A 15964-nucleotide genomic window follows, 5' to 3' on the forward strand; every position below is an offset into this window, starting at 1 on the left:
TGGGAGATTCCACAAGGTTTATCCTTTACGTATCAAGGTGGGAGGATTCAGATCAGATCGATGATGGACTTTTATAAATTTAAGGCGGACAATGCGGACGTCTTTGGAGAACTTTAAAATAAAACGCATAATGGAGTACAAATTGTTGTCATGGAATGTTAATGGATTAAATTCACCAAACAAGAGGAAAAGAATCAATCATTGGATACAGAAACAGAAATGCAACGTGATATGCTTGCAAGAAACACATATTAGAAAACAGGATATAAAATATTTAAAGAATGCTTTATTTGGAATTGAATTTTGTTCTGCGGCCTCAAACAAGAAAAAAGGAGTTGTGACATATGTGAAGAAGGAGTTACAACCTACAGAAATTTTTAAGGACATAGATGGCAGATACGTGGGTGTGGAATTAATGATTCAGCAGAAAAAAACATTGTTGATCAACGTGTACGCACCCAATGGAGCAAAGGAAAAATTTTTTAAGGATATAACTGACCAATTACAACAATTGACTTATGAGCAAGTTATTATGGCCGGAGACTTTAATGGGACAATAGATCGTCTAGACAGAAAACCACAAAAGGACAACGAATTCAGCGGAAAATTGCCAAAGAATTTTTTTGAATTAGTTAAGCAAGAAAAATTAGAAGATGTTTGGAGGAAATGGAACCCGATGCAGAAAGACTTTACTTTTTATTCCAATAGACATTGCTCTTTTTCCAGAATTGATATGATTTGGATGTCTGAAGAATTATCAATGAAAACACATAAGACTGAAATTTTGCCAAGATGTAATTCAGATCACAATCCGGTGGTATGGAGTTCCACAGAAAGGAAAAAACCCTTTCTGTGGAGGATTAATGAAGACTTGTTGGATAAGAAAACGGTAATTGAGATGTTAAAGGAAGAAACGAAACAATTCTTTCAACAAAATTTAAATAAAGAAACACCGATACAGATTGTATGGGATGCTTATAAAGCGGTGATGAGAGGAATTCTCATCTCGCAAAACGTGAAGCAAAAAAAGGAAAAACTTCAAAAACAAACAGAAGTGTTAGAAAAAATTGCTCAGAAAGAAAAGGAATTAAAAAAGAAGCCTGGAAAAAAGCAAATTATTAAAGAATTAAAGTTGCTGAAGGAACAACTGAATGAGACTTGGAATCAGGAAATGTATTGGAATTTAAAGAAGTTACAACAGAAATCTTTTGAAGGGGCGAACAAACCGGGAAAATACTTAGCTTGGCAACTTAAGGCTAGAAGAGAGAGAAGAATGATAACCAAAATAATAGAAGATGGAAAAGAGTTCGTTGATCCTAATGGAATAAAGAGATGTTTCTTCAAGTATTATGCTAAACTATTCCAAACAACTAGAGTTGATCTTGAGAAGATTAAAACATATTTAAAGGAGATTCCACTACCAAAAATAAGTAAGGAATACAAAGATTTATTAAATGGTCCAATTCAAAAAGAAGAAGTGATGAAGGCAATAGAAGAGACAAAGTTGGGGAAGGCGCCTGGGCCGGACGGATTTACAGCGAAATTCTACAAAAAGATGAAAGAAGAAATTTCCCCGGTCCTGGAAGCTTTAACCAACGAAATAAGAGAAAACAAAAAGGTGCCGGACTCATGGAAAGAAGCAATTATTTCTTTGATTCCAAAGGAAGGACAAGATTCAACAAATGTAAAGAACTACAGGCCAATATCTCTTTTGAACAACGATTATAAAATCTTTGCAAAAATTATTGCAGAAAGGGTGAAAAACTATTTACAAACGGTAATTTCTGAAGATCAAGCGGGCTTTTTACCCAAAAGGCAGATTAGAGACAATGTAAGAATAGTAATGGACGCAATTGAATATTATGAAAAGCACCCAGAAAAAGAAGTAGCTTTTCTGTTTGTTGATGCAGAAAAAGCTTTTGACAATCTTAATTGGAATTTTATGCACCAGATGATGGAAAAGATTGAAGCGGGACAACATTTTAGAAATTGTATTGAAGCTATCTATTCTGAACAAAGAGCTAAAATAAATGTGAATAAAGAACTGACAGATAACTTCAAAGTACAGAAAGGAACAAGGCAAGGTTGTCCGTTATCACCGTTATTATTTATCTGGGTATTGGAAATACTTTTACAAAAAATACAGTACGATCAAGAAATAAAGGGCTTGACACATAAAGGACACCAATACAAATATCGAGCATTTGCAGACGATGTAATGTTTATGGTGGAAAACCCAACAGAAAAATTGACATTGCTTTTTCAAAAAATAAAGGAGTTTGGAGAATTGGCCGGCTTTTACGTAAATAAGAATAAAACAAAACTTATATGTAAAAACATGATCAAACAAAAACAAGTGGAACTACAAGAACTGGTACAATGTGAAGTAGTTAAAAAAACAAAATACCTTGGAATTGAATTAACGGCAAAAAATATAGACCTATATAAGAATAATTATGAGAAATTATGGACTAAGCTGACTCAAGATTTTAAGAAATGGGATAAAATGAACTTATCACTGATGGGAAGAATATCAGTTATAAAAATGAATGTCCTACCACGTTTGATGTTCCTGTTCCAAACAATACCAATTCTGCATAAAACGGATTTGTTGGCCAAGTGGCAACAAGAGTTGTCAAAATTTGTTTGGGCAGGCAAGAAACCAAGGATCAAAATGAAAATACTTTGTGATGCCAAAGAAAGAGGAGGTCTACAAATGCCAAATCTTAGACTATATTATGAAGCGGTTTGTCTAACATGGATGGATCAATGGGTGAAGCTTGAAAATGACAGATTGTTGGGGTTGGAAGGGCATGATTGTAGATTTGGCTGGCATGCATATTTATGGTATGACAAGATAAAAATGGACAGTTTTTTTAAACTTCACTTGGTGAGAAAAGCTTTGTATATGGTATGGACAAGATATAAGAAGTACCAGAGTGACTTAAGACCATTGTGGATTGTACCAGTAGAAGTGTTGATATCTTACTCAAGACAGCGAGGTAGAGACTGGTTGCCATATAGAGATTTAATTAAAAAAGAGGGAACAGAGTGGGTAATGAAAAAGCAGAATGAAATTGAATATGAATATGAGTGGTTGAAATATATGCAGATTTATGATCTTTTTAGATCTGACAAAAAAAACTATGGTTTTAGAGAGGAAAAAAATGAAATTGAAAAGGTATGGGAGAGTGGAGGAGGAAAAAATATTTCTAAAATGTATAAGGTGTTGTTAAAATGGTATACTGAAGATGAAACTGTTAAAGAACAAATGTTAAAATGGGCTATTAATATGAATAAGGAAGTGGCTATGGAAACCTGGGAATATTTGTGGAAAAATTCTATTAAGATCTCGACATGTACTAATGTTAAAGAAAACTGTTATAAGATGATGTATAGGTGGTACATGACACCTAAGAAAATTGCAAATATGAATCAAAATATGTCAAACAAATGCTGGAAATGTAAGAGGCATGAGGGCTCATTTTATCATATGTGGTGGACTTGTGAGAAAGCTGTAGACTTTTGGACAAAAGTCCACAATGAAATGCAAAAAATACTGAAATGTTCTTTTAAAAAAGCACCGGAAATTCTGCTTTTGGGACTCAAAATGGAAGAAGTCAATACGACTAAAAAAACTTTACTCTGGTACCTGATAGTGACAGCGAGAATGATTTATGCTCAGTTTTGGAAGACAGAAAAGGTACCAGAGGTTGAAGAATGGATACAAAAAGTTCTGTTCATGGCACAAATGGATAAGATTACAAAAAAACTGAATAACAAAGAAGACGATGAGTTTTTTGGAGAATGGAATGACTTTAAAATTTATCTGGAAAAGAACTGGGATGTGAAACAAAACTTAATATGTTTAGATCAATATTAAGTCAAATGATGTTATCTTTAGATTGTAATGATGAGAAACTGATATTGTTGATGATATGAAGTAATTTGGAGCAGGGGTGGAAGCATTGTGGGAAGCCATTGGAGGGAGGGGAGGAACTGGGAATGGGGTAGACAATTGATAGAATGAAATGTTTTATATGTTGTATTCCTGAAAAAAAAAAATTTGTTTTTTACAAAAAAAAAAAAAAAAAATGAGTGGGGAGGAAAGGTATCGTTTGGCTTTGAGATAAGAACCTCTTGAATTCGCAAACTGGCCCTACATGCGGAAACAGTCAGGATTTCTGGGATGGAGATCAAGGTTAAATTAGAAGCTAGGCTAAAAGGGACGGTGGGTTCACACGTAAGCTGGCCAGCTGTGGGACGGGAAATTCCAGGAGATTTGGGAGGGGTGGAGCCTGGAGAGGGCGGGGTTTGGGGAGGGGAGGGACCCTGAGCAGGGTACAATGTCATAGAGTCCACCCTCCAAAGCAGCCATTTTGTTCAGGTAGAGATGCCAGCCTCCAGGAAGGACCCGGGGATCTTGAGGAATGACAGCTCATCTCCTAGGCGACAGAGATCAGTTCTCCTGGAGAACATGGACGCTTTGGAGGGCGGACTCTCTGGCACCGTGTACCTCACTGAGGTCCCTGTCCCCCCACCCCCAGGTGCCATCTCCAAATCTCCAGGAGCTTCCCAACTGGATCTGCAACCCCCCCCCCCATCCCCTGCCAGTTGCCGGGGGAGACCCGGCAACCCCATCTCCAGGGGAACTGATCTCTGTTGTCTGGAGATCAGTCGTAATAGCAGGAGATCTCCAGGCCCCACCTGGAGGTTGGCACGCCCTAATTCACACCCGCTCAGACTTCTCTCCCAAGGGACCGGCTTGCCTTTTCTGTCCCAGAGTAGGGACTCACGTAACCGACTTGTAACTCTAAAAATGTCCCTGACGTTCTTTCCAGTGACGTCTTGAATTTAAAGAGACAAAAGTGAGCAGTGTCTTCTTCTTCCAGGTTGACAGCAATGCCCTCAGCAGCCAGACCTGTGAGTGACTCTTCTGCTTCAGTGAGCTGCTTACAGCTTCCTGTGCCCCCAAAGGACTGCAGGGATTATTGTCTGTCAATACAGCAAGGCGAAAACCAGCTCGTCTGTGAAAATGAAGGCAGCAGCGGGGAATTTTGGTTCTGCTGCAGGACAGAGTGGGAAGAAGCCGAGAGGCCTAATAATCTGATGAGAACGCTCTGAGCATCACAAGAGTACTTCTTTTCAGAGCCTGCTCTTGATATGGTCACAGGCAGCGTTCCCTCTACGCTGAGACAGTGTGAGCTAGCTCGCAGTTTTTTTAGCCTCCAGCGCATGCATTTTTGTCTCAGCTCAGGAAGGGATGGCTCCAGAGCAAACTAATTTTATGCGGCAGCCAAATGGCTCGCTCACAACTTTAATGCCAGTCGCTCACAAAGTAGAATCGTTGCTCACAAGACCCCACAGCTTTGAGGGAGCATTGGTCACCGGAGCGTACATAAAAATTGTAATTGTTTTGTTTTGTTTTTAAAAAAATGTTTTTCACTTTCTCTAGTGTCATTGTTTAGTGTCATTCTTTACTGTCTCTGTTATGACTGTTCACTTGGGTGAATGTGTTCTCATCCACACACAAGGAGGGTTAGGAGCGTGGACTCTAATCTGGGAGAACCGGGTTTGATTCCCCACTCCTCCACTTGCAGGTGCTGGATGACCTTGGGCAAGTCATAGTTCTGGTCAGAGCTGTTCTCTCAAGGACAGTGCTGGAAAGAGCTCTCTCAGCCCCGCCTACCTCACAGGGTGTCTGTTGTGGGGAGGGGAAGGGAAAGGAGTTTGTAAGCCGCTCTGAGACACCTTTGGGTAGTGAAGGGGATGGGCGAGTGGGCGTCAACATGGCAAATGGGGTTCAATGTGGCCAAGTGCAAGGTGATGCACATTGGAGCCAAAAATCCTAAATATAAATACACATTGATGAGACTGAGCAAGAGAGAGATCTTGGAGTTGTAGTGGATAACTCACTGAAAATGTCGAGACAGTGTGTGACTGCAATAAAGAAGGCCAATGCTATGCTGGGGATTATTAGGAAGGGTATTGAAAACAGATCAGCCAATATAATAATGCCGCTATATAAATCAATGGTGAGACCTCATTTGGAATACTGTGTGCAGTTCTGGTCACCACACCTTAAAAAGGATATTATAGCTTTGGAAAAAGTGCAGAAAAGGGCAACTCGAATGATAAAAGGGTTGGAACACTTTCCCTATGAGGAAAGGTTAAAGCGCTTAGGGCTCTTTAGCTTGGAGAAACGACGACTGAGGGGGTGACATGATCGAGGTTTATAAGATTATGCATGGGAAAGAGCAGGTAGAGAAAGAGGTACTTTTCTCCCTTTCTCACAATACAAGAACTCGTGGGCACTCCATGAAACTGCAGAGCGGTCGGGTTAGAACGGATAAAAGGAAGTACTTCTTCACCCAAAGAGTGATTAACACATGGAATTCACTGCCACAGGAAGGGGTGGCGGCTACAAGCATGGACGGCTTCAAGAGGGAATTAGATAAGCATATGGAGCAGAGGTCCATCAGTGGCTATTAGCCACAAGGTATAGATAGGGGCTCTGGGGCAAGTGATGCTCTGTCTTCTTGGTGCTTGGGGGGGGGTCAACAGTGGGAGGGCTTCTAATGTCCTGGCCCCACTGCTGGACCTCCTGATGGCACCTGGTATTTCTGGCCACTGTGTGACACAGAGTGTTGGACTGGATGGGCCTTTGGCCTGATCCAACATTGGCGTCTCTTATGTTCTTATGTTAAGAGCTCGGGTTGCCAACTCTGCATTTAGAAATACCTGGAGATTTGAGGGTGGAGCCTCAAACGGGGGTTTAGGAAGGGGAGGGAACTTGGTAGGAATGCCATGCAGTCTGCCTTCCGAAGCAGCTATTTTCTGCAGGAGACGCGGAATAGATGTTTTAAATAAATGAATAATGAGCAAATTATGTCATTGGGAGATCGAATGTAATTCCATGGGATCTCCAGCCCCCGCCTGGAGGTTGGCAACCATAGGAGAGGCCTCAACTGGGAATAATGCCACAGAGTCCACTCTCCAAAGAAGCCATTTTATCCCGGGAAACGGATCCCTAGGCTGGAAACCAGTTGTGATTCCTGGGGATCTTTAGGCCTCACCTGAAGGTTGGCAACCCTAAATATGGGGACTACTACTACTACTACGGGTGGAGCTGTGGCAGCTCAAGTGGTTAAGACGCTGAACTGCAGGCTGGAAGGTCAGTAGTTCAGCAGTTCGAGACCCGAGTGTGTCACATGACGGAGTGAGCTCTCGTCTCTAGTTCCAGCTCCTGCCAACTTAGCAGTTCAAAAGCAAGGAATTGCAAGTAGATAAATAGGGACCACTTCGGTGGGAAGGTAACAGCGTTCTGTGCGCCTCAGTGTCTAGTCATGCCGGCCACATGACCACGGAAACATCTTCGGACAGCGCTGGCTCTTCGGCTTGGAAACGGAGATGAGCACTGCAACCCTCAAGTCAGATTCGACTGGCTTTTGAGCAAGGGAAACCTTTACCTTTGCTACTACTACTACCACTACTACTACCCTGGTCTGTCATACAGAATAATTCTAACATTTATTTATTTATTGGACTTATGAATCACCCACCCTGCAAGCAGGCTCTGGGCGATTTACAACCTTATAAAAAATTTAAAATACAATCAATATATAATTAAGTTTGCCAACAGTAAATCAATAATTTAAAACCAATCCAAGGTGGATAATATAGTAATCCTCCTTTGCTAACAACAGGGCTGGCCCGAGGTTGTCCTGCGCTCTAGGCGAGCGCAGGTGCCAACCTCCCGGCGGGGCCTGGAGATGGGAGGAAGGGAGAGCCGGCCGGAGGAGAGGTGGTGCCAAGGGAAGCCCCTCCCCTGGACCGCCTGGGGACCGCGTGTGTTGTGTGTGGGGGGCGGCACAGGGGGCACCCTGCAGAGGCCCGTCGGGGAGCCAGGGAGGGGGAGGCGGGGTGGGGAGGATAAGGGAGACCTTCTCCTCCTCTCCCTCCCCCCCCGTCAAGAGAGTGGGAAGGAAGGAGGCAAGCAGTGGGAGCCGCAGCAGCCTCGGAGCTCCACCGGGGCGGGGAAGTGAGCCGAGCCGGGCTACCCCCCACCTCCCAAGGCACGCTCTCTCGATGGGGGGAGGGAGAGGAAGAGAAAGTGCCGGTAGGCTGCCCCATCCCCCTTCCAGAATGTGGCCGTAGTTAAGGATATAATCGTAATTAGCACTCCTCAAATGTGAACCACCCAGAGACCCCCACGGGGGTTAGGGCGGTATACCAAGTCGAATAATAAATATAAATAAATAAGGTCTCCCTTATCCTCCCCACCCCACTTTCCTGTATCGAGAGGCGGAGGGGAGCGCGCCCTGCTGCTGGCTGGCTGGCGCAGCAAGCCCCAGCCCGGCTCCTCGCCCAGTGGGAGAAGGTCCAGCGCTCTAGGCCAACGACTAGTTGGCCTAGCGGGTGAGCCGGCCCTGGCTAGCCACATCGCTGTCCTGCATGGCAGGGCAGGGCAGGGCAGGGCATGTGGGGGCCACAGAAGAAAAGAGAGAGGGTGCCAGTCTTAACCTCCCATTGCTGCCCTCAACCAAATGCCTGCTGGAACATCGCTGCCTTACAGGCCCTGCGGAATTGCACCAGATCTCTCAGGGCCCTGATTAGGGTTACCAGGTCTCCCCAGGGGGTGGGGAAACCCCCGCCCGAGAGGCCCGTTTCCCACTGGATCCCACCCCCAAAGTGTGCGATGTGCCCGGCGTGAAGATGTCATCCGGAGGTGACCTCATCACATCGGGCACGTTGCGGGGGGATGCTCTATCAATCGTGGGAAAACTCTATGGTTTCCCTTTGAATGATTGTGGCCCCACCCCCAACGTGCCCAATGCGATGATGTCACTAAAGGGTGACGCCATCATGGCATGTACGCAAAGCGCGCACATCAGAAGACTCCCGTGGAGGTTCAGGACTCCCCCCGCTTTTTCATAACTACGACTTGGCAACCCTAATGTTATTCGGCAGAGAGTTCTACCAGGTCGAGGCCCTGGCCCTGGTCGAGGACAGCCAGACCTCCCTAGGGATCACCAGCAATTTGTTACCAGCCAATCTCAGCATTCTTCTGGGGACATATTGGAGGAGACGGTCCCAAATGTATTGTGGGTCCCTGACCATTCAAAGCCTTAAAAGTCAACACTAACGTCTTGAACCTGACTCGGTACTCTGAGATAAGATATGTGAAGGGACCTGAAAAGCACATGGGGCGGGGGGAACAGTCGTGTCATATCCTGTCCCTACAAACTGAATAGGGGGCAGCCTGTGCTGTACAAGGTCTATCAAGCTGATGCATGCAACCCAACACAAGTTCTCTGGTGGCCCTTCATAGTTACAGAGTACATAACCAGCAAGTCTGTTTTGAAATGATTAAAGGTGCCTAAAGGGAGGGAAGGTGCCATGGTATAGCCCAGGGTGTCAAACATGCGGCCCGGGGGCTGGATCAGGCCCCCTGGAGGGCTTCTATCAGGCCCGCAGTGGAACTGGCTGTCTTCTGCTTCTTTGTCCAGTTCTGCTGCTGCTGCGTCATCGTAGGTTTGCAGCTTACAGATACACACAGCTGAACAGCATACTCAAGATTGCAACAGCACAGACATTTTGATGCTATAATTCAGAGCAAAAGGTGTCAGTTATCAGGCACTGTTAAATAAACAAAATATTGCAAGAGTGCTAATGTTTTAAGCATGTCTTTATTTTAAGTAAAAAAACCCGCCTTTTTGTTTGTGTCCTTTATAAAGTTTATATCTCCACTACCTGGCATTACATTTTATGACACACATGGCTTGGTCCAACAAGGTCTTATTTCTGTCAGATCCAGCCCTCATAACAAGTGAGTTTGACACCCCTGGTATAGCCCGATATCATCAATTCCTGGAAGCTAAGCAGGGTCAGTCCTTGGATGCGAGACTACCAAGGAAGGCTTTGCAGAGGAAGGCAATTGCAAACCACCTCTTCTTCTCATGTGCCTTGAAAGCCCCTTGCTGAGGTTGCCATAATCCGGTTGTGCGGATCTTAGACTTGCCAAGTCCCCCCAGGGGGCGGAGAAACCCCCGCCCCAGAGGCCCGTTCCCCGCTGCCGGCAGATCAGTCCCCGGGGGGAACTCCACCCCGATGTGCACGTCGCCCGGAAGTGATGTGGGCACGCTGGGGGCGGGGCCACAGTAATCCGAGGGAAAACTCTATGGTTTTCCCTCAGATGGTCGTGGCCCCGCCCCCAGCGTGCCCGGCATGCCCGCGTCACTTCCGGGCGACTTGGATGCGGCGCGCGCGCTCCAGCCGCCAGCCGGGAGTCCCCTGCTGTGGCTGAATTCACATTTGGCAACCCTAGTGGATCTACATGTAAAGATGCCTAAGACAGCACAATAGGACTTTTCAGATGCAAATCTGGGGGAATGAAAGCTTGTAGGGGAACAGAATCATACTGGTACGTTCTGTTTCCGACTTGGACATGTTACTTGGGAGGTCCCCCGTGAATATAAGTCAACAGCCTCATGCATTAGTGCAATAGTAACCACTGTACCAGAATATCCATACAAAGCTAAGGTAACATACCTCACAACATAGCCACGGTCAGAGAGAGAACTTGCATAACCAAAACAGGGATAGCAGCGTTACAGTGAAGTCAAACTTTCTAAGGAACTGAATGTTTTGATTCATAGCAGTTTCTGCCTCAGATGTTTAACAGCCACATGCCCAATTTCTGTAGCTCTACCATAGATTTCCAGCGGGCCGACATGTCAGTATAAGTGACGGTGGCTTGGCACAGAACGTCTAAACAAGCGCATAATTTATGGGATTAGTTTTGCCTTTCCTTCGAGGAAGAGGCACCAACCAGTGTCCCACGACCAGTCAACCATTCTTGGTTTGTACATTGTTAACAAGTGTTGCGGAACATGCCAGCCCAGCTAGAAGTTCTGTTGATTTACTGGCAACCGCGGAAAGGATAGCAGGCACCAATTTTATTTTTCCTCCATCATTTTTTCCAATAAAAAATTTATTAGCCCCATTGATCCTGCGGAAGACTGCCGAGTAGGAAGAACGTGAAGTAATTGGCCCAACTAATCTTTAGAATGCTGTAGCGATCTTTCAAGACTCACAAAAATTCTCTTCAAACGAGGTATTCTGGAGTAAATCAAGGCAAATTAAAAAAACAATGTCGTGTGTACAGGTTGATGCTAGGCAAACGCTAGGGTCTGAATAGTGTCCACCAAGCAAAGTCCTGCCTCTCCAACCTTTTGGACTATTCACAAGCACACAGAGTGGGTGATTTGATTGACCTTATATTGTTATATGCCCCCATCTTACCCAAGTGGTGAGGAGTTTCGCGAACAGCACTTATCAAGTTTAGTTTCTCTCACCTTGTTATATTGGTTGAATAAGAAATATTCAAGAAGAACAGAGGTCCCCGACTTTTTTGAGCCTGTGGGTACCTTTGGAATTCTGATACGGTGCGGCGGGTGCAGCAACAAAATGGTGGCCACAAAATGGCTACAGCAGGAGGTAGAGCCAGCCACAAAATGGCTGCTGCAGCTTACCGTCAGTCACTCAGGGAAGATCCTTGTGCTGTGGCAACAGCTGCTGCCAATCAAATATCCAAAAGCCAATCAGAAGCCTTCCTGGGCAAAAGGTTCACCTGGCCCCACCCACTGTCTTAAAGCACTCAGCGGATGCCAGGAAAGGCATTACTGGTTGCCATGGAGCCTGCAGGCACCATCTTGGGGACTCCTGAAGTAGAGTATAAATAGAGGCAAAGAGGCAGCAGATCCTTGCACTGGTTCCACAGAGAAAGAGAGAAGACAGAGAGATGTTGTACTTCTAATAGAGACGCTTCCTCTTCAGTCAACTCACAATGCTCTATCAGCCTTTCTGTAACTCCAAACTGTTTTATCACACACAGAATCACACCCTTGTCTCCTTCCGGCATCTAGAAGTGTGACAAGCTCTTCAAGCTCAGATGGGTTGTTGAACAAGAGCGCTAGATGTCTCCTGACAACTAGCTCTGAAGGCTCTACAGGCATTAACGAATGCTGTTTTGCCACAGGCCCTTGCGGGAGGTAAAATGGTACGGATAGACCCATCCACAGAAATAAGGCCGCACACACAGAAGACCATACTTGGATTTCCAGGAAGTTTTTGACAAATCCCTCACCGAAGGCTACCGAGAAAATTTAGCCATCATGGAATAACAAGCCGGGTCCCCTCATGGATGAGTACAGGGGTTGCCAGTGTGTGGTGCCCATGAGGGCACCATGGCACCTGCTAAAAATCTGCCAAGTGTTGTTAGGAAGTGGAGAGGGCCAGGTGGGACTCGTGCCCAGCAGGGCTTCTGATTGCCCGTGCAGATTAAAAGGCATCCTGCCAGCCTGTTGTAGTGGTTAAGACTGGCGGCCTCTTACCTGGAGAACTGGGTTTGATTGCCCACCCCTTCACATGCAGCCAGCTGGGTGACCTTGGGTCAATTGCTGTCCTCTCAAGGATAGTTCTTGAAAGAGCTCTCCCAGCCCCACCTACCTCACAGGGTGTCTGTGGTGGGGAGAGGAAGGGAAGGAGACTGTAAGCCGCTCTGAGACTCTTGAGTGAAAGGTAGGGTATAAATCCACTCCTCCTCCTCCTCCTCCTCCTCCCCCCTGGGAGCTGCCCTCCAACCCCTCCTCTCTCTGTTTGTCCTCTCACACTCTGTTCATACGGCCTTCCATGAAGACACACGTCTCTGTAGGTCTGTCTTGTGGAGACAATGCCCTCATCTGGGAGCTGCCCTCCAACCCCTCCTCTCTCTGTTTGTCCTCTCACACTCTGTTCATACGGCTTTCCATGAAGACACACGTCTCTGTAGGTTATGCTATTGAGTTATGCTGATGAGCTCCTGCACCTCTTTTTCTACGAAATGACCCCTGGCCAGGGCCAGTACTTGGGTGGTAGGCCAACAAGGGGAACTAGGGTTGCTGTGCAGAGGTTGGGAATGGCAAGCCACCTCTGCTCCTCTCTTGCCTTGAAAATACCATGAGGGGTCATGGTAAGTCGATTGTGACCTGATGGCACTCTGTTACTACTATCAGAGAGCCAGTTTGTTGTCGTGGCTAAGTGCGCGGGCTCTACTCTGGGAGAACCGGGTTTGATTCCCCCACTCCTCCACTTGCACCTGGCTGGATGACCTTGGGCAAGCCATAGTTCTGGTAAGAGCTGTCCTTGAAAAAGAGCAGTTTCTGTCAAGAGCTCTCCCAGCCCCACCTACCTCACAGGGTGTCTGTGGTGGGGAGAGGAAGGGAAGGAGACTGTAAGCCGCTCTGAGACTCTTGAGTGAAAGGTAGGGTATAAATCCACTCCTCCTCCTCCTCCTCCTCCTCCCCCCTGGGAGCTGCCCTCCAACCCCTCCTCTCTCTGTTTGTCCTCTCACACTCTGTTCATACGGCTTTCCATGAAGACACACGTCTCTGTAGGTCTGTCTTGTGGAGACAATGCCCTCATACTCCCATTCACATGATGCCAGTCAGGCTGGCCATTTGTGATAGGGAAAGTACCTTTTCAATTAGGCTTCTCTTTCTCTTCTTTTGACTGCAACCTGAATGTGATCTGGATCTACTTAAATCAGTGTAAGTTTACTTGGGGTTTTTTTTGCAATATACTTCTTGGGAGATTTATTTACTGCATTCAGTATCACTCTTCTATGACTGGGCAAAACTCTGCTATATTAACTCAATATCCCAGTACCCGAGACCTTCCGCACGCCAAGCAGATGCTCTGCCACTGAGCCACGGCTCTTCATGAGCCAGAGAGAAATATGAGATCTCTGAGCTTTAAACCGGAGTCCATTAAATTTAATTATGCTATTGTACAACTGCAGGGCAGATTCACCACATGGAGTTAGGAACAGCTTTATACAAGAAAACGTTCATTATTTTTTGAGACCGGCGCACGCACTTACAAATCAGGAAACACAGAACTACCATATGCAGGAAACTGTTAAAATGCAGTGGAATCAATCCTAGCAGCCTGTTCAACTCAGACTAGCTTGAGCTCGTCAGAGTCTGGAAGCTAAGACAGGCATGGCCAGGGCCAGGGCTCATTTCCTGCAGGAGCGCACAGGAGCAGAGCTCCGGCAGTAAAGACCCCAGGGGGCAGGCACATGCAAGAAGCCCCACCCCCTGCAGCCCTCAGTCAGAGCAAGAATCAGCCAGGTAAGTTGCAGAGCCCCCCCCCAGCCCCCCAGTCCAAAACAGTCCAGTGGCACCTTTAAGACCAAGTGTTATTCAGGTACAAGCTCTCCCTCCTCTGTGAGTACAGATCTGCACGTTCCCCCTCCCCCCATAGCTAGCAATCCAAAACAGTCCAGTGAAGCCTGAGCGGTGGGTGTTGCCTTCTGACACACTTCCTGTGATGGCAGAGTGTGTGTCATATGCAAATAAGTTATGCTAATGAGTTGTGCTGATGAGCTCCTGCACCTCTTTTTCTACGAAATGACCCCTGGCCAGGGCCAGTACTTGGGTGGTAGGCCAACAAGGGAAACTAGGGTTGCTGTGCAGAGGTTGGGAATGGCAAGCCACCTCTGCTCCTCTCTTGCCTTGAAAATACCATGAGGGGTCATGGTAAGTCGATTGTGACCTGATGGCACTCTGTTACTACTATCAGAGAGCCAGTTTGGTGTAGTGGTTAAGTGCGCTGACTCTGGGAGAACCGGGTTTGATTCCCCACTCCTCCACTTGCACCTGGCTGGATGCCCTTGGGCAAGCCCTAGTTCTGGTAAGAGCTGTTATTGAAAAAGAGCAGTTTCTGTCAAGAGTTCTCCCAGCCCCACCTACCTCACAGGGTGTCTGTTGTGAAGAGGGGGCGGGAAAGGAGATTGTAAGCCGCTCTGAGACTCCTTTGGGTAGTGAAGGGCGGGGTATAAATCCAATCTCCTCCTCCTCCTCCTCCTTCTCTTCTTCTTGTAGAATCAATCATGAATTAAGCAGCACTAGCAGATTTCACATACTACAAGGCTAACAATGGGTAGTATTCAGGTGGGTTCTGAGAACTGGGAATAAGCCAATAGCAAGGAAGATTTCTGCTCTGCTTCATCAGAAAAGCTCTGATGAAGAACAGAAATAGTTCACAGAAGTTTCTGTCCAGAATGTAGCCATGGAAGTGATGAACAATCCACCTTAGACCCTTTCTGCACTGACAGCTAGCTCCAGAGAATCCGAGGAGTCAAGCCTTAAGGGTTGACTTCGCAGTTGCACACATTCCCTCTGTGCTGTCCCTCCCCAGTTTATTTATTTGTGTATTCTTTATGCATTTTGCATCTACAAGCAAAACTTGCATTTTTTGAGCTAACCGGCTGCTTTGCCTAAGATGAAGAGAAAGGCAAGCATCTTTCTAAACTGCAGACCCAACCCCTCCCTCCCTCCCTCCCTCCCTCCCTCCCTCCGTGATTCTGTGAAAAGAAAGGGAAGGGAAGGGGAAATCTGGGCCCACATATGCAAGACTGACAGATTTGGGAATCCCCTAGTCCTTTATATTTACTGATTCCTTCCTATGCTCTCTTGGGCTTTTTAAAAGTTTGCCTGAGCGGAAGGACACATCCTCTTTTGTCTTTGGAGAAGGAGGGAAAGAAAATAGAACAGGGAGGGAGCATAAACCTAAAGAGAGAGAGGCAGAGACAGGGGAGTGGCAGTGGGCAGCACTGAAATACCCGCAGAAACAATTCCACTTTAGAAAAGACAAGAGGGGGGCCCGCGATACTCGCGGGGGAGGGGGGGAGAAGAGCTCCGTCTCCTCCATCTCCCCCGCGGCGGCCGCGAGGCTGGTGTCCCCACCCCCCGCCTGCCGGCTCCGGGGAGGAGGAGGAGGCGGCGGAGGCGAGGCCCGGCTTCCCCCCTCCCTTCCTCCCTCCCTGCCCGCCCGCCCGGCCTCCCCGGCTTCCCCGCGAATTTTTTTTAAACTTTTTGTATTTTTGTGCACACGTGGGGACTGGCACACGTGCGCACAA

This window comes from Gekko japonicus, unplaced genomic scaffold, assembly GCF_001447785.1.
Source record: "Gekko japonicus isolate JY-2015 unplaced genomic scaffold, Gekko_japonicus_V1.1 scaffold1230, whole genome shotgun sequence".
Lineage (NCBI taxonomy): Eukaryota > Metazoa > Chordata > Lepidosauria > Squamata > Gekkonidae > Gekko > Gekko japonicus.